This window comes from Nanorana parkeri, unplaced genomic scaffold (genome assembly GCF_000935625.1).
Source record: "Nanorana parkeri isolate BGI_ZX_2015 unplaced genomic scaffold, ASM93562v1 scaffold166, whole genome shotgun sequence".
NCBI classification, from domain to species: domain Eukaryota; kingdom Metazoa; phylum Chordata; class Amphibia; order Anura; family Dicroglossidae; genus Nanorana; species Nanorana parkeri.
The window spans coordinates 1,517,585-1,540,529 of NW_017306434.1; the positions used below are offsets into that span (position 1 = coordinate 1,517,585).

At 44.0% G+C, this 22,945-nt stretch overlaps 1 long non-coding RNA gene across 1 annotated transcript; it reads left to right on the forward strand.

The window, feature by feature from the left end:
- Nucleotides 1–1,796: 1,796 nt before the first annotated feature.
- Nucleotides 1,797–21,526, forward strand: LOC108785542. Its single transcript, XR_001941137.1, has 3 exons — nucleotides 1,797–1,901; nucleotides 9,881–9,887; nucleotides 21,516–21,526. It is a non-coding gene; the product is annotated as an uncharacterized LOC108785542 (long non-coding RNA).
- Nucleotides 21,527–22,945: the final 1,419 nt, after the last annotated feature.

The window sequence follows — 22,945 nt, forward strand, 5'->3', positions numbered from 1 at the left end:
GAGGAAAGATTGACCATAGGTGTTTATGGGCCTTTGGCCAACACCAGTAGTGGACTCTGGGCTGCACCTGGGTTTGAGCTCTCTCTATTAATGACCACAAGAATTAACGAGATGTGCCGTCATCCCACTCGGGATGGCTGAAACGTATACCTTTGTTCTGTTCATCGTTTCAAGTAAAACCAAGAAAAGACTATCTGTGTGGACTGGTTCTTCTTCCTTCAACCTCTGAGGTGGAGGGGTTCTGCAAAGAGTGTGTTGATGATGGACGGTACCGTGACCATAACCACCTCGAAGAGGGTAGGGGTGCAAACCGCCTATGCCCGACCTAGGGTGCCCTTCATGGTGGCCTTTCTTTCTAAGGGGGAGTAAGCGCTGAAGTCAGCATAGGCGGTGGATATCATGAGGTACCGTACTACAAGCGTTGGAGTGGTTAACACGAGGCCAGAATCGAGGCCCCTAGGAGAGAGGGTGCCTGGTGTCGGATTGCATACACGGGGTCACACCTAGCAGTCCAAAGGGAACACACACGCAACACCCCACAGTGAACTCCGCCTACATGCATGCACTGAGCAAGCATCAAATGCTCGTGTTAGTAAAATCAATGTCATTTAAATGTTTAGAGATCGCAAACTTGTGAAAAAATGACCAGCGGCCAGTGACCATATGTGCACTCATCATCCCAACTTTATCTTATCCTATTGTTACACTAACAATTTTCATAAGCCATATTTCCAATAAAAACCAAGAAGCACAGTGACATAGTGGTTAGTGCTTTTACCTTGGAGTGCTTGGGGTCCCTGGTTTGAATCCTTTATTCTTGACCAAGATTCTACCCTCATATAATGGCCTTTTGCAGTGCACTCTCTCCTTACATCACATGATACCCACACCCCCATTAACTCAGGGTCTGTTGGTCCCAGTTACTTTTGGGCTCCTCTCTTCCCCTCTCCCCCCATGAGTCATTTGTAAGGTTGGATTATTTGTTGGGCCCTCTATTGATCTCCCCCCGGAAAGCCCCTACGAGCATGATGCGCTGCAAACCCAGAACCCTCCCTCCCTAAATGCGTCAGATGTTGGTGGTTGTCCATAGGCTGTCTAATCCATAATAAGGCTTCTGAAGAAGCATAGTCGCGAAATGCGTCAAGCCTGTTCTTATATATGATCTACTGTATGCAAAAGGATCTTGCCAATTCATGGAATTGTGAGCATCTATGACATTAAGGACTTTATATGTGTACTGTGAGATGACAATGTGGACACATAACTGTGTTTTTATGAAGAATATCTTTTAACATGTATGAATCAAAATATTAATTTTCTTCTATGTAAACATGAGTGTGGACAATTAATGGCACCTAAAAAGACCCATTTTGTTGATGAGGTTTTGTTTCCCCATTAAATATATGTGTAAAAACAAAATGTGAATGTACAGAAACAAAACAAAAATCCTCTGGGACTCAAGTGAATTTAGGAAGAGAAAGGCCTCAAGTGGTTAAGCTATGTATGGTCACAGTGCAGTTGCCTTGTCTATAATGGAATGAGACACCAGAGACAATTTTGATGCAGAATAAAGCATTGTTTTACTGATATTTACAGCTCAGGAGAGAGTCCAGGTACATAATATTGGCAGTTACAAGTGAAAATATTTCTTAATCAGTTGCAAGCCTATAGCACAGAAGAAGGATCAAGACATTGAAGACCTTAAAGTGTACCAGTAGCGAAATAAAACTTTGTAACCTACTAATAAGACGCAATTATAGGAACCTTTAGTGTGCTCTGAGTGTAGGGGCTCCTAGAGTATCTAGGTGAAAGCTTGTACTACATGCAGGAACACTGTTGGTGCCTGCCATCAATTTCCAATGTCAAGTCACAAAGTTTTACACACTAAAGGTTTGCTGTAAGTAAAGTCAGTATTGAGTAATAAATGTCCAGCATGCTGGTTTTGGTTATGCCGCCACCTGCATTGGGTACAAGCTGCACAATTTTTTGTCATGTAGGAAGTTGCCCTGTGCACCTGGCAGTGGACACCCATGGAAGGGCCACCCTCACTTACAGCTGCATTGGGACACAATGGGGACTACACAGCTTTGCTAAATCTGCAATCCAACAAACTCTGCGCTTGTACATGTGTACTTGGCATCCTTATCAATCTGAGTTCCCGCCAATTGATGATGGTCGACAAGACATGAACCAGCAGTGACACAGCCTTGAAATGCATATGGCTTGTCAGAATCACCTGCAACAATGGAAAAGAGTTATAAAGCAGAAATGTTGGTAAAGGCACAAGCATTAATTCTAAACATTGACATGCTGAAGTCTTGCTGTAGGGGACTAAAGACATGGTTCCTAACCTGGTCCGAACCTGAGCTGCTCCCAACACAGACGGAAGCTCCTGCTGCTGCCCAATCTGCTGTGGTTGGGGAATTTCCCATTCACAGCAGCATTTAAGGAAAGGGGCGGGATGATGTGATGTCACTGACCTTATGTGTCCACATGGCTACATTTAGTCTATTACATATTTGCCAATCCTTCTCTTCGCAATAAACACAGGCGTGATCGGTACTGATCACTCTTCTGTTTATTCAGAACTAAGGAGATAGTAAGTATTTACTATCTCCTCAGTTAATAAATGGACAGGAGGTGCTCTGTACTGAGTGCTTCCTGTTCATTAAATGCTGGGGCTGCAGAGAAGGAGATCGAGGGCTCTGTGTCCTCAATCTTTTTTTCTATTTCAAAAGGGAAATATCAGGGGTCTGTGTAGATATTTCCCCCAAAGCCCCTGATGGTAATTAAAAAATATATAAATAATAATAATAATAAAAAAAAGTTAAAAAAGAAACAAGGCACCCTCCTCCCCCCACACACACATACTGTATAGCAGTGTGCACATAGTGTGGTGTGTGTTATGCATATACACTGTGCTGCATTGTTAGAACACATCACAGTGCTTTATTTTTTTGGGTTTATTTTTAAAATAACATTATTGAAAAGTGTGGCAGCGCATGGCAAAGAGTTGTGGAAGAGCTAGTCATCCGTACACCAAGGTCCATCAATAAGTCCTTTTATTGAGGGCAGATACACATGACATGACAATTGTGGGCAAGGTTTCGAAACCTACCGAGGTCCCTTCATCAGGCAAATAACATAGTGACACAATCTCCTCCACGTTCAAATGTATGCGGCGCCAACCGCACGTCTTTCCAGCACCATTCTACATAATACAGTGGGATTCCAGTCTGGTGTGTAATGGGATACCTGTTTATGGCAAAGAGCTGTGAAGCATTGCCGTGCATTGTAATATGCTGCATTGCACTGCAGAACAGCCGTTACACACAGAGGTGTGAGGCCGCCTCCAGATTTTTAGCATACGTTATTTATTTCAGGTATTTTATTGTGCCAACAATTTACTCAGCACTTTACAAAGTTGCACATTCACATCAGTCCCTGCCCTCAAGGAGGTTGCAATCTAAGGTCCCTATCTCACATGCAGGCATAGAGAGCAAACTTAGAGAGGAGCCAATTAACCTTCCAGCATGTATTTGGAGTGTGGGAGGAAACCGGAGTACCCGGAGGAAACCCACACAAGCACAGGGAGAACATGCAAACTCCTTGCAGATAGTGACCTGGTTGGGGCTGCAATGCAGAAGCGCTAACCACTACGCCACTGTGACGCCCCTTATTTATAGTTTTGCAGGTTTTTTTTACCGTTTTACAAAAATTTGCATTTTGAAATGAACAAATATTTGTTATTTATGAATGGCCAATTCACACCAGCCACTGCGCTAATCACACAGCGGGTGGTATGCGTTGCTTGACACAGTGCTGATGCTCCAATGCCAGCACAGTGCCTTAGTGGTTAGCACTTCTACCTTACAGCATTGGCCCCCCCCCCGGTTCAAAACCCAGTCAGGACTCTATCTGCAAGGAGTTTGCATGTTCTCCATGGGTTTCTGGTGGGTGCAATGGTTTCCTGCCATGTTCCAAAGACATTCTTGAAGGTTAATTGGCTCCTGTCTAAATTTTACCTTAGATTGTAAGCTCCTTGAGAGAAGGGACTGATGTGACTGTTCTGCATGTAAAGCGATGCGTAAATTGTCAGCACTTTATAAATGCCTGTAATAAATAATTGAACTTTATTTTTTTTCCATAGAACATAAGTGTCATTTTATTCAGTTCTACAGGCACGGCGGGATGCGAGGTGGGTTGTTCTGCGTCGCATCCCACTGCATTGAAGAAAAGTACAGTATACTGTACTTGACTGATAGATTAGTCAATTACGGCCCTCTGTTAAAAGACCCCAATAAACACACAGACTGCGCGACATTAACCAAACCAACGTTAAACAATAACCAAAGTCATAAACAAAATAATATACAAATAAATCATCTTAACGACTGTTGGATCCGAGAAGGGGTCTTTGGGTGCCCAACAGTCCAAATAAGGACTTTCCTAAAAACTGCTCCCATGTCCCCAGTCGCACCCCAACCAGCTCAAGGACAGTTACTGCTCCCAAATTCCAAGGGGCCAGGCCCCCCGACCAATACTGACACAAACAGGGGGAAGCACCCATACCAGCTGATGGCCCCCCCACTGTGTAACTAACTCAGAGTTTCAGACCCCCTAACCTGCCAAGCTGCCGTGACATAAAAAAGGACATTGCAACCATCAGAAACCACAAAATTAAGGGAGGGAGGGCGGGTGGGACACTCTGCTTTCTCCGTCAACTGCCCAGAAAGAACGCCCCTCAGCCCGTGCAGTCTCATCCCATGCGGCTCCTCCCGGGCACCTGATCCCAACCTCGGCACCTGACCCTTACCTTCTCCACTCGCCTTCATATGTGCTGGTGGCACATGAGAAGGTGAGGGGAGAAGGTAAGATCAGCTAATCCCCTTTTTATTTTAAGCCCTTCTCCAGGGACTATTCCTCCCCCCAGTCATGGAGCTCCTCCACTCAGTCTCTCTGGGTCTGTCTTTTTTTCAGCGCACACCACCACGTTCCCGTCGCAACGCGGTGGTGTGAATCAAGCCATCTGTGATGAGGTATATTGCCTTTCTTTGTGTTGGGGATGCACTGGAAACAATGATCAGCGCACCCCCTACGCATATGGTGTGAATTGGCCCTAATTTAATGCAGTTTTATCTTTGAGATTTAGTAGGAATCTTTTTTTTGGTGTGCGTTTCACTGGGCCTGGCAGCGAAAGTGTTTAATTAATACTTTTTTTTGCGTGTGTGTGCCTTCAAACACTTGAGCTGGTGTGTGTTAGCATGTATGGGTTCAAGTACGATAACATTACCTGGGAGAGCTGCAATGCCTGTGAAGTTGAAGCACTGGAGCTGAGTGTCGGCACAGTTAACGGTTCCGAATTCTGTGCATTCTAAGCTGCCCTCCACAAAACAGCTTTGGCATGAATGACCATTCTTTATTTGATTCACTTGCGGCACTGGACATTGCAGAAAAAAGTCATTTTAAGAAATCAGAAATACTGCAGCAAGCATCAGTAACTACGACCCCCATTGATGGACACACGGGAACCCGGGGTTGCTTTATTATGATAATTCATATTTTCAGATTTTTCTAAAGACACATTGGGGTTGAATTACTAAAAGAGTAGAACATTTTCACTTTCAGGGCCCATTCACACCAGCGCCGCGTGATTAACATATGCTACTGTGTAACACAACGTCCACACGTTAACAGTGTGGCAGGAACGTTGCCTTGTCATTCATTGGAATGGCACCCCCAAATCCCATGATTGCTGCACCTCTCGCCCACAATGCGATTAACTGTGCTGCAATCATGCATTGCAATTGAAAAAAAAATGCATGCACTAATCGCAATGCACACTATTGCAGTACTATGTGTTGCAGCATGCTTGATCGCATTGAGGGGGGAGGTGCGTTTGGGGTGCCATTCCAGTGTTCCTCCCACACTGTTAATGCATGGTAGGTGTGAACAGGCATTGAAAGTCAATTTTCACTTATGTTAGTAAAACAGTTATGCACAGGCGGTCCTTGGGGGGGTGCTGGCGGCACATGAGAAGGTGAGGGGATGGCGCTGTCCGCAGGCGGGTGCGAGAATGGGTGGCACCTGGGATGCTCTGGCAGAGGCCCAGTTCCTGGCAACCAGTGATGAAATCAGTGAGCTGGACGAGATGCTGGCCGGAGCATCCCACGGTGATAATAGCTGGGTGGGGAGATTTGCATGGCCCTTACACATCTCCAGGTCCAACTCTTAGCAACCTGGGATGCACTGACCAGAAACTGGACTGAAAGCACAATGCAAACATTATGCAAAAGAGTGGCCATGCCACTCTGCCTACCCCCATACACATGACCCAATGAGATGCCACCCGAGGCATCTGCCTCAGACTGCCTCATTATGGGCAGAGCGTCCCATGTTGCTAAGAGCTGGGTGGGGAGATATGTGTGGCCCTTGCACATCTCCATGTCCAACTCTTAGCAACCTGGAACGCTCTGGCCAGAAATCGGTCTGCATGCACAACGCAAACATTATGCAGCAGAACGGCCATGCCACTCTGCCTGCCCCCCTCTACGTGACCCACAGAGATGCCGCCTGAGGCAACTGCTGCATTATAGGGACGGTTCTGGCAAAGAATAACCAATTATGTGCAAGGAGGATTTTTTTTTTAAACTGTTCTTTTGCCTTGTACTTGATTGGATGGTTGAAGTCAGCGCAGCTTCACTTTATTCACTACGAGAATTTTCTCTTTTCAAAGTGGATTTGCACTTAGCTTAGTGTACGAGGTGAAGCCTTGCACGTGATATCCTGCACAGGGTATTGTTTCACTGAAGTCACTAAGCCAAGTGAATCCTCACTTTGAAATTGAAAACGCTCTACTAACTAAGTCAGAATCATGACATCCAAAACTGACATTTCCGGATGGTATATCAGGATAGTATATGCTGTGACTTTAGAACTTTAGGCTAACCCTGCCCTGCAAAGGTTAACTGCTCATTTTCCTCAGTCATGCCTTGATGCTAGACTGGTCCCTGCAGCCTCTTTTTCCCCGTGCTTCAACGGTCTAAGGTCCTGTGACATCATCACATCTAATGAAGGTCTATTAGACATCAGGACACCAAGGGACATAGCACAGCCAGACACCTCCCCTCCCCTTCTCTCCGTTCAAAGCTGTGCCTCAGATTCAGCTCGGTGTTGCCTAAGCATGAGTAGATGGGTTGAATAGATCAGGCTCATAATAGAATACACCTTGAGCTCAGGCCTCGGTAATCAGGTAGGAGCTTTCGGAAAATGGCGGCCACAGAAAAGCAACACGGGGGGGGGGGGGGGGGGGGGGGGAGGTGAGCAGTCAATGCCACAGGAACGAGGATCGGGTGACTATTTCTTCCTTATTCCATCCGATTGAGGAAAAAACGACCAGTTGACCCTTGCAGTGCAGGGGCAGCCCCACTGAACGAGTTCTGAAGAATGGCTGAAAGGAATCAATACATCAGACAGCACCGGAGGGGTGGTGAGTTTTGCAGCCAGAGCTGCTTTTTACAAACTATGTCATTGTAAAAAAAAGAAGGCCAGTGCCAAGAGTGATCAGACTGGGAGAACAAGGGTCAGTGCTCTACGCCAGTCAAACTTTACTGCTGAGAATTCACCAAATGGAGCTTGCCGATTGGAAAAAAAAGCACAGAAGTGCCTGCCAACTGCTGCGCCTTCACTATCCAACCACAATGTTAACCAACTGTATTGTTTTGGCTGCAGCTGGGCAAAGTCAATGGTCAGGACCTGCCTATAGTGTCTGGCAGAGGTGCCTGGCTAGGCCCTGAACAGCATTAGGCCTATTTTAGCAGGTAGGTTTTATTTGAGGCAGTTTGCAGACTCTTACACTTAGAAAAGTCATACTTACTTTGGATCCCTTCTGTGTTACAACTGTCTGCATAACAGCATTTTGAGAACACGAGATACTGATACTCATCTGTTGTATTTAGAACACTCTGTTTATCACAAACTATTGCTTGATCTATAGGCATGCATCTCTTCCTGATTGTTTGTATTTTAACTCCTCCTAAAGGAAGAAGAAAAGTTGGGAATGTTTAATTCTATATGTTATGGTTATGACGAAAACATCAAATTGTACAAGAAGAGAGAGAGAGAGAGAGAGAGATGGGGAGACAGAGAGAGAGAGACAGACTATATTTCCAAAAGTATTGGGACGCCTGCCTTTACACGCACAGGAACTTTGGTGAACTTTGGTGGCATCCAAAGCTATAGAGAGAGATGGAGGTAGGGAGAGAGAGAGAGAGAGAGAGAGAGAGAGAGAGAGAGAGATGGGGAGCGAGAGAAGAGATGGGGGAGAGAGAGAGATGGGAGAGAGAGAGATGGGGAGAGAGAGAGATATGAAGATGGGGAGAGAGAGCTATAGAGATAGATAAAGAAAGAGAGAGAGAGAGAGAGAGATGGGGAGAGAGAGGGATGGGGAGAGAGAGATGATCGGAGCACTTCTAACAATGCTTGCTGGGCTGAGCTGGGCAGATTCCCCTTACTTCTTGCAGTACAGAAGAGGGCGCTATCATACTGGGACCACCTAAGCATCAGCAGCCCCAATTCATACCACCATAAAGCCCTACTGGCCAACAAGGACCACCCCAAACCATGTGGGCTGCAACAACTCATATCCACCTTGTTCATCCAAAGCCCCCATGAATGCAACCTGACCAAATATCCAATAAAGGACATCATTAATGTTTCCAGGAAAACTATATCAAAGAATGGAGACATTATATAGCAAACTCCCAGAAACTCATAATTTACCAGTCATTACAGAGGGAATACAAACTGGCCCCATACCTAGAGGTAATACAAGACCCCAAGGACAGACAAATCCTGAGCCGGTACAGACTGAGCGCCCACAGCCTGGAAATAGTATCAGGGCGTTATAGACAGACCTACAAGTCCAGAGAGAGTAGACTGTGCCAGCAGTGTGACCAGGGGGCCCTGGAAGATGAAGTCCACTTCCTCCTACAGTGCCCCAAGTACTCAGCACTGAGGGACACTCACTTCCAGAGACTCTCCGCTCTCATCCCGGACTTCACCTCTAGAGAAGAGACGAGGAAACTCCACATCGTACTGGGAGAAGAGGAGCCGACTGTGAAAATATCTGCTCAATACGTCACAGAATGTCACCGACAGAGGAACATGAGAGATCCTGGACTTATAAATCTCCAACATGGACTCACCCCAATCCCCCTTCATACCTTACCCCTTATTTGAATTGAATTGACTTGAATTGAGATGGGGGAGAGAGAGATGGGGGGGAGAGAGGGGGGGAGAGAGAGAGTATTGGAGAGAGAGATATGGAGATGGAGAGAGAGAGAGAGATATTTTCCAGACTTTGCTTATTTCTTATTGTTGGTTTTCCAGTGTTGTGTAAAGCATGATTGTGACCGAAAGGGGGAACTCCAGGGAATGAAAAAATTAACCCTTGCAGTGGGGCTACCACTGCAAAGGTAAGTGCTCATTTTTCTCTGGGGGCTGGAATCTAGAAGATATATTCACCTTATCCTCTGTCCTGCAGCAGTAGGGGCTCACCTCCCTCCCCCTCCATGCTCCGGTGGTGGTATGTCCCTCAGTGTCCTTACTGCTAATGCATTTGCATTAGACGGGACAAGAGCCTGCGGAGAGGAGGCTGCCTAATATGTCTACCCTCTTCCAGCTGTCGTTGGCCTGCTGACCCTCTTCTTCCTCCGGCAGCGAGCAGATTCTAAATCCTGCAGAGAGTCACACTTCGCAGCATTCCTACTTTAAGTCTGGGGAGAGGGGTAGACCCTTGAAGTGGGTTGAATGACATCATTCAACCAGTAAGGGGACCATGACTGGATCAGTGACAAGGTGAGTCTCCAAGAACTTCCAGGGAAGCTGTTTTGGAATTGGGCATTAAAGGATATTTCAACCCATGAATAAAACTATAATATATTTTGCAGTCATCCTTTGATGTGCTGGCTGAATTAGTTTTCTATTTTAAGGACAATTCAGGAAGTAAAGAACGTATCTGTTGATCCTGCTAGAAATGCCGGGTCCTTGTCACTTCCTGTGAGCTGGACTGAAAGCACAAACAATGTTATCTTTCTTCTATAAATTACTAATCCCATCACCACACATGTCATAGAGGTGAAGGGAGGAAGATTAAGGCCTGGTTCACACCTAGGCGTATTGCATATGCGCGTCTGTCGTGCGACCATCGCACGTTTTTTTACCGCGTTTCGCGGTAAAAAAAGTAGCACGACAAACGCGCGTTTCCGAAGGCTACTTGGCTGTATCCCAATGGAAACGCGCAACAAAACGGCCCAAAGTAGTACCTGTACCTTTTCAGGCGTGGGCCGTTTTGTAGCGCGTTAGGGACGGGCGGAAATACGCCAAGGTGGGAACGAGACCATTGAATACAATGGGATTTATATTTTTGAGCGTTTTGTAGAGCGTTCGTCGAGCGTAGAACGCGCTACAAAACGTTCAGGTGTGAACGAGGGCTAAGTTTGAAGTCTGGGTGACAACCATGGCTTCAGGAATTTTCTTGAATTGTATGCCTCCATTTAATGTTCTCTAATGTACAGAATACAATATATTTAGATTTGTTTTTTCAGTCTTACGTAACATGTTGTATTCAACTTGGGTTGCACAAAAGTCAGTTACGCTTCCACACTGTTGTACATCACCCTGACAGTTGTCCACTCCATCGCCGATGACTTTACAAGTGACGCAGCTCCGAGCACTGCCTAAAACACAAAACACCCCCCATGTTAGATTGTTCCAGACAAGCCTGCAAATTCACAGCAGAAACCACCTCTTATGAGAAGATCAGAATTCCAATATACCTTTATCTATCTATCTATCTATCTATCTATCTATCTATCTATCTATCTATCTATCTATCTATCTATCTATCCTTCTATATTCTTTTACAAGTATTTTTTATATTTTCAAATAAACAAGCCATAGAATAGTCATGAGAAGATCAGAATTCCAATCTATCTATCTATCTATCTATCTATCTATCTATCTATCTATCTATCTATCTAACTATCTATCTATCTATCTATCTATCTATCTATCCCTCTATATTCTGTCTATCTATCTATCTATATTCTTTTACAAGTATTTTATATTTTTATACAAGAATGTTTGGGACACATAAGTGAGACAGAAGGCATAGGAAGAGGTACATCAATGACAAAATACAATGTTTGCAAAAAACAAACTGTTCTGTTCAGGAAATAAGGGGGGACAGGGCCATTCCTCTATATTCTTCTGTCCTTTTATATTCATTCTTTCCTCTATCCTCCATCTCTCTCTCTCTCTCCCCCATCTCTCTCTCTCTCTCTCTCTCTCTCTCTCTCTCTCTCTCTCTCTCTCTCTCTCTCTCTCTCTCTCTCTCTCTCTCTCTCTCTCTCTCTCTCTCTCTCTCTCTCTCTCTCTCTCTCTCTCTCTCTCTCCCCCCCCCCTCTCTCTATCCCCCGGTGCATCGCAAAATGCACTGTATGTAGATTGCACTATACTACGCATTGGGCATGCTGCATCAGAAAAAAAGTGGTGCAGGTATGGTTTCCTTTCCACTTCGGTGCATTAGAAGCCCATTCAAAATGAATGCACAGCCTTAACACACATAAGTCAACAAACCAGAGCAGACAGGTCTAAATGGGCCCCTAACCATTCCCTACTCTATCCAAAATGTATAAAAGAAAATGTGTTGGCTGTACATAACTTTAAATTGAACCCGAGCATTAAGCGAGATCAGTTTACATTAAAATACCCCCTAAGCCCTATTGTTATATTATATCTGGATACAGTACTCCAAACCACTCGCCAGATATGATGGCCCCTAAACAATTTGAAGGTCAAATGTACTTAATGGTCAATCCATGTCCATCCATGTCCGGATTCCTGGTTTGGAGGAATCTGGCACAGAGGTGGGTTTTTAAGTTCTGCGAGGAAAGGATGAAATGATCAAAGAGATGACCAAATATCACTATGTTGCCGTGATGAAAGGACCTTTCGTGGCCCCGAAACATTGGCTATCTGATATATGTGACGCTACATATCAATATATTAACACAAAGATTTAAACAATATCTTTCGAGTGCTGGTGATATACTACTTTCTCACTACTGACGCCACCAGTCTAGACAAACGTGACTTGTTTGGAGTTCTCAGACTGTTTTTAAATAATAAAAGGTACTATTGCTGTGAAGTGTGACCTGTCAGAAATTCATTCATGAGGACTAGTAAAGTTACTAAAAGCTCAGTTTAAAAAACAAATCCTGTTCACCCCGCTGGTGCGAGGGACTACTCCACCAGGCCACGAATAGATTACTAGGTCGGCTGGGGAACTTACTGAATGTATCTATGTGCTTATTTTTTCCTTTTATCCTTGGGATGTATGTTGTACCATTAGCCTGCTGTGTTAGATGATAACCTGGATTGTATTTGATTGTGAAAATGTGAAAATCTCAATAAAACATTTTTGCAAAAAAAATAAAAAATCCTGTTCTCAATAATTCTCACCTGCAGCGATCACACTGCCGAAGATTAGGAAGACAAGGATGAGCTTCATGGTGATGGAGACCAGGATTCAGATTTGTCGGTTGATGAGTTGATAGACAAGTCTTGTCACTCCTTTGCAGGTTGATTTTTGTGTGGTGGATATCCACGGTATTTATATATTTTTGAGTGGCCCGTTATACAAGAATAATAAAAATTATTGGCCAAAGCCATAATAATCTAATAAAAATTTTGCAAGAATTGTTTACTCAAGTAAACAGTGACGTGTAAAGTTTGAACACCTGGGAGGAAACTGGAAGAATTGGAAACGTTTTGACTTCCTCCGAAGCAGATAGATGATCCTCACAAGTATAATTTGTTCCAACTTTGCCCCAGGCAATTGGATCAGAAGGGCGTTGTGTTGATGGCATACGGGAGAAGGATGTAGGAGCTGGATAATATCTATAATATACAGTATATGGGCTTCCAATGGTAGACAATGGCTTCCATAAAGTAGATATAACCCCAATCACTACAACCTCCTATAAGCTTTCATGTCTTCATGTCATTTCAAAAGTTGTCTTCAATCTTTTTCACTCTGCAGCTTCCATTAAAATATTACCTGGTGATCCTGCCATGAATTCCTGTTTTGAGGGAACTGCTTTATGCCAATTGTGCTTCCAAAATGTCACCTTGCCGCATGTGCCCCCGATAAAGACTATAAGAGGGCCATGCTGACACATTGAGCAGGCATAGTCTACTGTTGTCATTATCAGGAAGCCGGTCCAGAGCAATTACTTGCTCACAATCGATGCAATCAATGCTGCAGTGGGTGCCTGTAGATAGGAAATTGCTGCAGGAATCAGCAGAATTGATAAAAGATGACAAAAGTGAAAGGATGGGAAAAATAAAGCATGGCCTGTTTATTATAGACACTGCATTAGCAAACCAGAAAATGTAGGGGGTATTTATAAAAAAAATTGCAGAACCATTTATAATGCAAAAATGCCATGTACAATCGTTCTGCGCAAATGGTGGCAAACAATGAATACAATATTAGGAAAATACCATATAGCCACTAGATGGAGATGAGGAGCATAGGAAATATGTATTGCATTTGACTTAGAATGGGAATATGCCAATAATAGGGATGTCTCAATACGGATACCAGTATGGGTATCGGGGCAATACAGGGCATTTTCCCAAGTATTTGTGGTCATGAGAAATCCCCGATTCTTAAGGCTGATAACGGCCCTTCAAATTTTTTGGCAAAATTGGGTGCCTGAGGTCCCGCACTTGCTCGGGACCTCAGGCAGCCTGCCTGGGATCTCAGGCAACTGTCTTTGACAGTGCTGGTCTAGCCATACATTGCCTCCTCCTACTTTCCAGCACCGGCACAACACAGAACAGCCCCACACCTGCCTGTACATTCCCAGAGCCAGGCACGAGCCCGGATCCCACCGTTCAGCCTGGCACCCACCTGCAGAGCCCAGGAGAAACCCAAATGCAGCCCTGGGAAGTCCCAAACACAGCCCTGGTGAGACCCAAACACAGCCCTTGTGAGGCACAAACCCAGCCCTGGAGAGACCCACATGCAGCCTTGATGACCTCAGACCGGCTTGTAACAGGTTACACAACAGAGGAAGCCTCCCCGCTGTGTAACCTGCCATGGACTGAGCGCTTTTGACAGGTAGTTAGGTTACACAGCAGTGGGCTTCCCCACTGCTTGTGTAACCTAACATAGTGAGGCAAGAGCTGTCACAGCCTCTACTCTTTGTTAGCGCCATTGGTCCAAGCTGCCCAATCAAAAAAGAAGAAAATAAAACCACTGAGGCCATCGATATCGATCTCGGGCTGGGGAATGCATCACCAATAAGCGATGGTACTGGCTCCAGGCTCCTTTGCTGCCTCGAAAAGAAGAAAAAAGGGAAGTTCTAAAAATTTTGGAATCCTATTTGCTGGATTCCAAAATAGCACAGGAGACTAGATAAAGCTCTGATGCATGGCCCACTGTACTCAGAGCTTTTTCAAAGAGCACATTCTTTGACGAGCTTTAAGAACAGTGGGGAAGGCGCCAGAGCCTTATCTTGTCTCCCTATACTCATGTGCAATTAGATTTTGATGTGCAAAGTGTGAAAAGGGCAATTGTTATCATACGTTGGCAATTTGTTGACAATACACTGTCAACAAAGTGTTATTTGTTGCAATACATGGGAAAAATGTGTCCAATTGTTACAATACATGGGCAAAAACTGGTCAATTGTTACACGATACGGGCAAAAAATGGGCAATTGTGACAATACCCAAGCAATAACAATAGTAACAATGGCAAAGGCAGTAACTGGAGGCCAGACTCCCTTCAACCCCCCACCAAAAATGTTTTTGTAGGCCTCTGATCCAGCAGCAGGTGTTCAGTGGACAAGGAGAGGAGCTACACTGATGTAGCTCTTCCTTGCTGTTAATCCTTTGCTCTGCTCTGTGCTCTGCTATCTCCTTTGATGATCCTTTGTATTGCATGTTTACTTTTAAAACAAAGAATTTATATAAACTTATAAACCTAAAGTATACAAGTAAGTTTTAAAGTAAAGCAAGTATATATATACACAGAGAGAGGGGGCAATGTATAGAGAGAGGGGGGCAATGTATAGAGAGGGGGGCAATGATTTGCGTTTTTTTTGTTGGGGGGGAGGGGGAATCTTGCACCAGGGCCCTTTGTTCCTTAGGTCCGCCACTGGATAGAAGACAACAAATGTTAGAGCGGAATGTTAAATGTTCCTTTAAACATAACAATTTTCTGCAATTTGCAATGCAAAGTAATTATTTATTTCCTGAGTTTCACGTAGGCATCCAGCCAAAATTGTCTTTCATTCTTGTAAGTAGGTTATACTACTATCACTCCAGGTATGGCGTCATGGCATTTCTCAGAACATCAGTCCACCATATACCTCCCAACATTAGTAGTTGAAAAAGAGTTGGTCAGCAGGAGGAACAATTCCCTCAGGGGTCACTGGAATACATTTTCCAGCAATGGTGTCATAATAAAGAGTGAAGACATTGCATATCTTAAATAGAGAGGAGTTTGACTGTGTATCCGGTAAACGTATTTAGGCAGTTGTGTGGGCACACACATAGAGGAGGAATCGGGGTATCTACGCAAGGAGAGACGAAGCCTCCCTGCAATGTCTGCCCTCATCCCACCCGTTTTGCTCTTAACTTTTCCAGTGAACATCCCCAGTCAGGTGCTTGACCAAGTGTTCCAGCATGACATGTTCCACAGGGTGCTGGATGGCTGGGAGGTATATTCTACCAAGTCTGTTTAATATATATCAAGAGTTTTTTCCAACCAGGAATACACCATCATACTCTGCTTCTTGTCCTGAAAAAGATGCCCATTAGTCCACGCCAGCCTGTTCTGTGATCTTTTAATTAAAAATAAAGATCATTTTGGATGACTCCGTGTCTGATTACATACTCCTTCTTTGGTGCTTCTACACACCAATATACAGATTCAAGCTCTCTTTAATATAACACTAACAAAATCTGAATGGTATAGATACACAAAGCACATTGGTGTATGGAGGTGGAAAGGCCAGAGTTTATCCATTGGGTGTTGGTAGACCTTGATCCAATGATTGTCACCCTACTGTGTCAGTGGTTCTTTTCTATGTGTTTAAACCATGAGTGGTTAAGCTGCATTTACACAGTTCACTATTCCACCAATACAATTGTACAAACTGCTCATGGGCAGCAAACACGGGGACCTGGCTGGAATAAAGACACAGAGGCAATGTACATCATTTTATAATATACTGGAGTAAGTTACTAGCTTCACCATAATGGGTGGGTGACTGTATGCCAAACCAGCTGCTAGCAAGCCTGAGGTATTCCCATCACAACTCGATACAATTTTCAAGCTACAGGAACTTCAGCCAACACACATATTTCTCTCATTAGGTCCTGGTGAAGGGAGTGTGTTCTGCACCCCTGATATGCACTGGGTTTTCTATTTAAATATCACCTGACTCTAATGGAATGAAGTTTTATCTTGACTTTTTTAAGTGCTGTGGTGCTTTAATTCCTAAATCTACTGTATACCTCCCAAGACAGTCCTCCTGCCCTAACATGCGCTATGGCCAGTGTTGGTAAGGCAGAAATCCAGCCATGTTTATAGCACCCTCTACACATAAATCTTGCAGTTTCTCAATGTTAATCATCTATTGTTACACCATAAGACCAAAAGTTTGTGGGCCCCTGACCATCACACCTACCAATATGTCTAAAAGTATGTGGACGTCCCGCTAGCCAAGTAAGGGGTACTGTTAATGCTTTAGCATACAAATGCATTTTAGACTCTTCGAACGTTTGGCAACAGTTTAGAGAAGGCCCTTTTGATGCTGCAGCATGACTGTGATCCTATGCACAAACCCAGCTCCTTAAAGACATGGTTTGAAGTGTTTGGTGTGGAGAAAATTGCATGGCCGACACAGAGCCCTGACCTCAACTCTACTTAACATCTTTGGGATTTATTTTACTGCAGATTGTGAGCCAGGACTTCTCATCTAATATCACCTGTCCTCACAAATGGTCTCTTGGCTGATTGGGCAGAAATTCCCACAGAAACCCTCCAAATCTCAAGGAAAGTCTCCCCAGAAGAGTGAAGGCTATTATAGCTACAAAAGGGAGCTAACCTCGTATTATTGGTCATGGTTTTGGAAAGAGATGTCCAACAATCTCATACAGTTGTAATAGTCAGGTGGCCACATCTTTTGGCCATATAGTGTACTTTAATAGATTCTGTTGAGCAGGACTCTGGCAAACTTGCACCTACCCTAACGTCACAATGTACTCTGGAAATGCACATTCCTAATGTGACCATTGGTACACTATTTTCTCAGAAATGTATCTTGGTATAAGTCATTTTGAGAATTATTTACACAGGTACACAGCGATCTGCCAGGTTTTACCATCTGTTCAGTAACTGTTAAGGATGCAGGAAGCATGGCAATGCATCTTAAAACACTCTGTTGGCCTTGAAACCATTAGGTAGGCACCTCATACTGGTTTATATAGTTTTCTCAAATATTGTTCCAGGTTCTAAATTTGAGAACCTGTTCTGTAGGTCAGCTCCTGCAGAACATCTCTCTGCTGACTTGTCACAAGAATTCTTACAGCACTCCATTGCATCGGGTTTTTTGCTTTTAGTCTAGAACCAAAATCACTAAGATTCAAATCACTTTTCTTCGGCTTATTTGTGAATTACCCTGTAGGAATCAAATCGCTTTTCTGAAAAATATTCCATATATGTGGATATTTTAGGGCCATGGTAGAATTAAAGGGCACCTGTAGTTTTGAGGTGAACAATACACCTCTGTTCTATTGATCTTCAGCAACCTCTTTGCAGCCACTTTTTGTCTGTATGTCATTTCTCAAGGTGGAATTCCTGATGGTGACAACAGGGATGAAAAATTGAAATTTTTTCCTAATGTCATTTTGCTGCAACAAAAATTTGTCCATTTTGGAATCGGAAATTCGGGTTCGTTTGCCCTCGCTATTTCTGTAATTCGGATACATCCTACTCTGAATTTTTGTCCAAATCATTGACAGGGATGCATTTCCTTGTAGAAAAGCAAAAAGCATTGGAGTCATATAGGAAGGCAAAATGAAGGTGGCATTTAAGGCTTTATTTTTTTTTTTCAATTATTTTTTGCGTATTTAATTTATTTAAATTTTTTTACAGTAAGGAAAAAAAGGAACACAAATAGTATCATATGAAATGTAACGAGACAATACACCGATCAGCCATAACATTATGACCACTGACAAGTGAAGTGATTAACATTGATTATCTCATTACAATAGCACCTGAAGTGGGTGGGATATATTAGGCAGCAAGTGAATATTTTGTCCCTGAAGTTACCTGGGGAAGAGATGGCACCAGGATGCACTATGGCTAGCTAGTGCAGGCAGTGTTATGTTTTGGCCAATGTTCTGCTGGGATAGCTTGGGTCCTGCCATTGATGTGGATGTTACATTGACACGTACCACCTACCTGAACATTGTTGCTGACTAACTACCCCCCTACATGGAAATGGCATTCCCTGATGGCAATGGCTTCTGTCAGCAGGATAATACGACCTGCAACACTGCAAAAATGGTTCAAGAATGGTTTGACAACAACAAGAAGTTTGAGGTATTGACTGGAGCCACCAAATTCTCCAGATCTCATTCCAATCCAGCATCGACGGGATGTGCTGCTGGAAAAACAAGTCCCATCCATTGAGGCCCCACCTCGCAACTTACAGATCCGCTACTGATGGCTTTGTGCCAGATACTTCAGCATACCTTCAGAGGTTTAGTGGAGTCCAGTGGAGTCCAACCTAAATACAATTCAGACAGACTTATTACAGTACCAGCACAGCTAAATTTCTAGTAGCCACTCCACAGAAGGTAGTAGGGGCTACATGGGTTACAATAACTGTGGGTCTTCATTGTGGTAAATATCCCTTTGAAAGGAAATGAAGGGGGATATGTTTTGTTGGCTAGTCTACTTGAATGTCCCCCTGACCATAATGGAATAACATTGTATCTGGACTACAGTAATTGGTGTGGTGCTTCAATTCCTACATCTACTGTGTCCCCCTTGTACAAAGCTCTGGTGGCATAATCACCAGGAGTGATTACTCACGGTTTGCCAAAAGCCCTGTACAGCATGGGCACGTTGAAGAAAAGGATGTCTATTTTACCTGCGAATACAGAACTGCATTCATTTTTGTCTTTTATCTCTGACCTGAGTTTATGTTTATTTTAGTAATTATGCATCGTAAAGCAGTAAATGTTTAACAAAAGATTTGAACAAAAACTGTAAAAAAAACTCTGGTATTCTAAATGCAAGGAATGATTTAAAAAAAACAAATTTTTGTTAAGTGGTTGCAGATGTTCATACTACCAGTAGATTAAAAAAATCATCCAGGTGTGCCTGCTGTTAAATGAATAGATGGCCTGTTTTGGTCTCACCACCAGATCTGTGAATGCCAGTGTCTATCAGCCCTTTAGGCCATGTATCACAGTCTGTGACCCCCAGCTTCTTCCAGTCTGTGTGTTGGTTAGATCAAAGGTAGGCAACCTCCTCACCCCAGATGTTGTGGACCACCAACACTCAGGCATTGCAAATCAATGATAGGCACATGCATGACTCCCTGAGGAATAGATATGATGGCATTTTTAGTTTCAGCACAGCCCGAGGTTGCCTACCTATGGTTTAGATCCTTGGTTCTCAACTGGTGGGTCGTGACCCAAAAGTGAGTCGTGACCCCGTGTTCAGTGGGTCACCACATGCCTTCCACTTTTCTAGGTGAGAGGCTCCTCTGCCTCCCTCTAGCGCAGCACTGTCAGTTCTCGCTTCAAGCAGCCATTCAAATTATGCCCGAGTGTCAGATTGAGGTGGGATGGGGGTATGGCCAGGAGGGAGCTCCATCCATACGTGTAATGCTTATAGCTCCCTCGCATGTCCTGTAGAGGTGCCTGCACTAGAGTGACATCACATTCTGGCTCCCGGCACCTCTACAGGGCACACAAGGGAGCTGTACAAGCAATGTACATATGGATGGATCTCCATCACAGCACAGCAGTAGACATGTGCACTGCCAAAAAATTCGTTTAGCTTCGTTTTAAATTCGGATTTGTGTTATTACGTTTTTCAGGATTCGGGTGTGAAAGTCAAATGAGATTACGCAGGTTGAGAACCGCTGGTTTAGATGTATTACAACATATAGCCTACTCCTTGCAATAGAGCATTGGTGGCTTCCGGTTCCGGCCCCTGATGTAGCGGATGCAGGGTGCAGAGCTCCCGCATAGCCAGGACTAATCTATATATAAAATAGGACCTCAACAGCGCGATCTAGCCTGCCGACAGCCTGCTCTGCTACCTGTCCCCTCAGGAACATGGACAAGTTCCTTGCAAAACGCCGAACGGGTCCGAGAGGCAAAGGCACTCCTGTCCGGGGAAAGCGGCCTCAAACACATGCGACATGCGGGTTTCGAGCGCCTCTTCGGAGGAAGACATGCCGGCGCTATCAGACCACGGTATGATTGCAGCAGCTGTGGCCAAACTACTTCGCCCCTCCATCCAAGACGCAGTCAACAAGGCGGTATTCAAAGGCATACAATCCCTGCGCCACGACCTCCTGAATCAAGCGCACAATGCTAGGGCACACATAGCATCCATGCGCACAGAGGTAGGGACTACGACATCTGACCCGAAACACATAAACCAAATTTTTGAACACTTCTATGGAAAACTATACTCGGCTACCCCTGTAAACAAGGAGCTAGGTGACCTCTTTTTAAAACCGCTCTCCTTGCCTAAAATAAACTGCGAAGATCTCTCATATTTAAACGGAGACATTTCCTTGGAGGAGATCCAGAACGCTCTCAAAATCTCCTCCAATGGCAAATCACCGTGTCCAGATGGCTACACAAATGAGTTTTATAAGTTACTTCAAGAAGAAATTTCCCCCACGTTGCATGGGGTATTTAACGAAATTTGGCAGGGAGGAGAGTATCTGAGAACGGGCTCAGGGGCGTATATTAGATTAATACCCAAAAAAGACAGGGACCCGATTCTTCCAGGCTCGTATAGTCCAATTTCCCTAATCAACACAGACGCAAAGCTGCTGTCAAAAATCATAGCGGATAGGTTGGCAAGGCTGCTACCGAAATTAATATCTCCAGCCCAAGTGGGCTTCATCAAAGGCCGCTCGGCGGTATCTAACATACGCAAACTGTTATCAGTCTTGGAATACACAAAGCACCACCCAACCTCATCTCTAGCACTTATATCTATAGACGCCGAAAAGGCATTTGACAGCATACAATTCTCGTGGCTATATAGAGTACTGGAGGAAATGGGGTTTTCAGGCCGCTTTAAGACCTTCCTAGCAGCAATGTATGCCTCTCCTAGCGCACGTATTTGTACTACTTCTGTTTAACTACTGGGATAACCCTGCTGACTTCAGTAGATATCATAGACACTGGATCTCTATCGTTCTGCTGGCTGCTAGGAGAGGTATTATGAGAGAGTGGCTAGCTCCCACCCCTCCTACCATTCAGGGACTGCGAACAGACCTTCTCCACTTACTTAATTTGGAAAAACTAGACGCAGAAATGCAATTGATGGACGATAAAAAAATGTCCTCCCTATATGACAGATGGTTGCCATTTATCAATCTGACCTTTACACTAGCTGAGAAAGAGAAATTTCTATCTCCATTTAAATACACCTCTAGTGCAATCTTCGAACAGCAGAGGGGAGCGAACTAAAAACTAAAACTGAATCAGGCTCTTATGTCCACTTGTTTTCAGTTTCGACACATCCAGCCACTAAGGTCGGAATTTCATGAGCTCCAAAAATATAGTGTAAACACGTCAGGAGAAACAACTCCAGTTCTTCTTCATTAGGGCTACGACACAACATTGGGGCCGCATAGATAGCGAGTGAGATTGGGGCAAAACGAATCTCATCTAGGAACATCCGCCTGCTCCGAATTCTCAGTTCCCCCATCGCTTATATGAAGGGGAAGGTCAAAATAAATAGCTGTGTCGGGCGCAGAGAGGTCATGGTCCCCTAACCACGCAATACCGCAATTAAGTATTTTGTAGCCTCAATGCATATCAAAGACCATTGGGATGTATAAAGTTATAGTGATATACAGTTTTAAAATGTTGCGTAACTTTACTCGATGTAACGTACCAAAACCCATGTATACATAAATGTAAATGTTTTTGAATGAAAATAAAAATGTTTTGAAAAAAAAAAAATATAGAGCATTGGTGTTCACTTAGGGGTCCTATAAGCTTTTTTACATGCTCTCCACCTGTAACCGATTACATTTGTATGGTCATTGGTCACTTTGTATGCTCGGTATGTTACACACCATTACATTACCACTGCCAGCCTGAACCGTTGATATAAGGCAGGATGGATCCATGCTTTCATGTTGTTTTGACCAAATTCTGACCAGACCATTTGAATAGTTGTGTGTATGTGTGTATATATATTGTATATACTGTATATATATATAGCCAGCGCCCAGTGACCATATGTACACTCATTAACTAAAATTAAACTAAGCCAAATAATCTCTTACACGAACAATTTTAATAAGCCATATTTCCAATTAAAACCAAGAAGTGCAATGGCATAGTGGTTAGTGCTCTTGGAAAGCTTGGGGTCCCTGGTTTGAATCCTTCATTCTTGACCAAGATTATATCTATTTATAATGGTCTTTTCCTGTGCACTCTCTCTACCTCAGGGACTGGTGGTCCCTGTTACTTTTGGGCTCCTCTCTTCCCCCTCTCCCTCCATGAATCATTGGTCCGGTGGGATTAGTTGCTGGGCCCTCCATTGATCTCCCCGGAAAGACCCTTATGCATATAATGTGCTGCA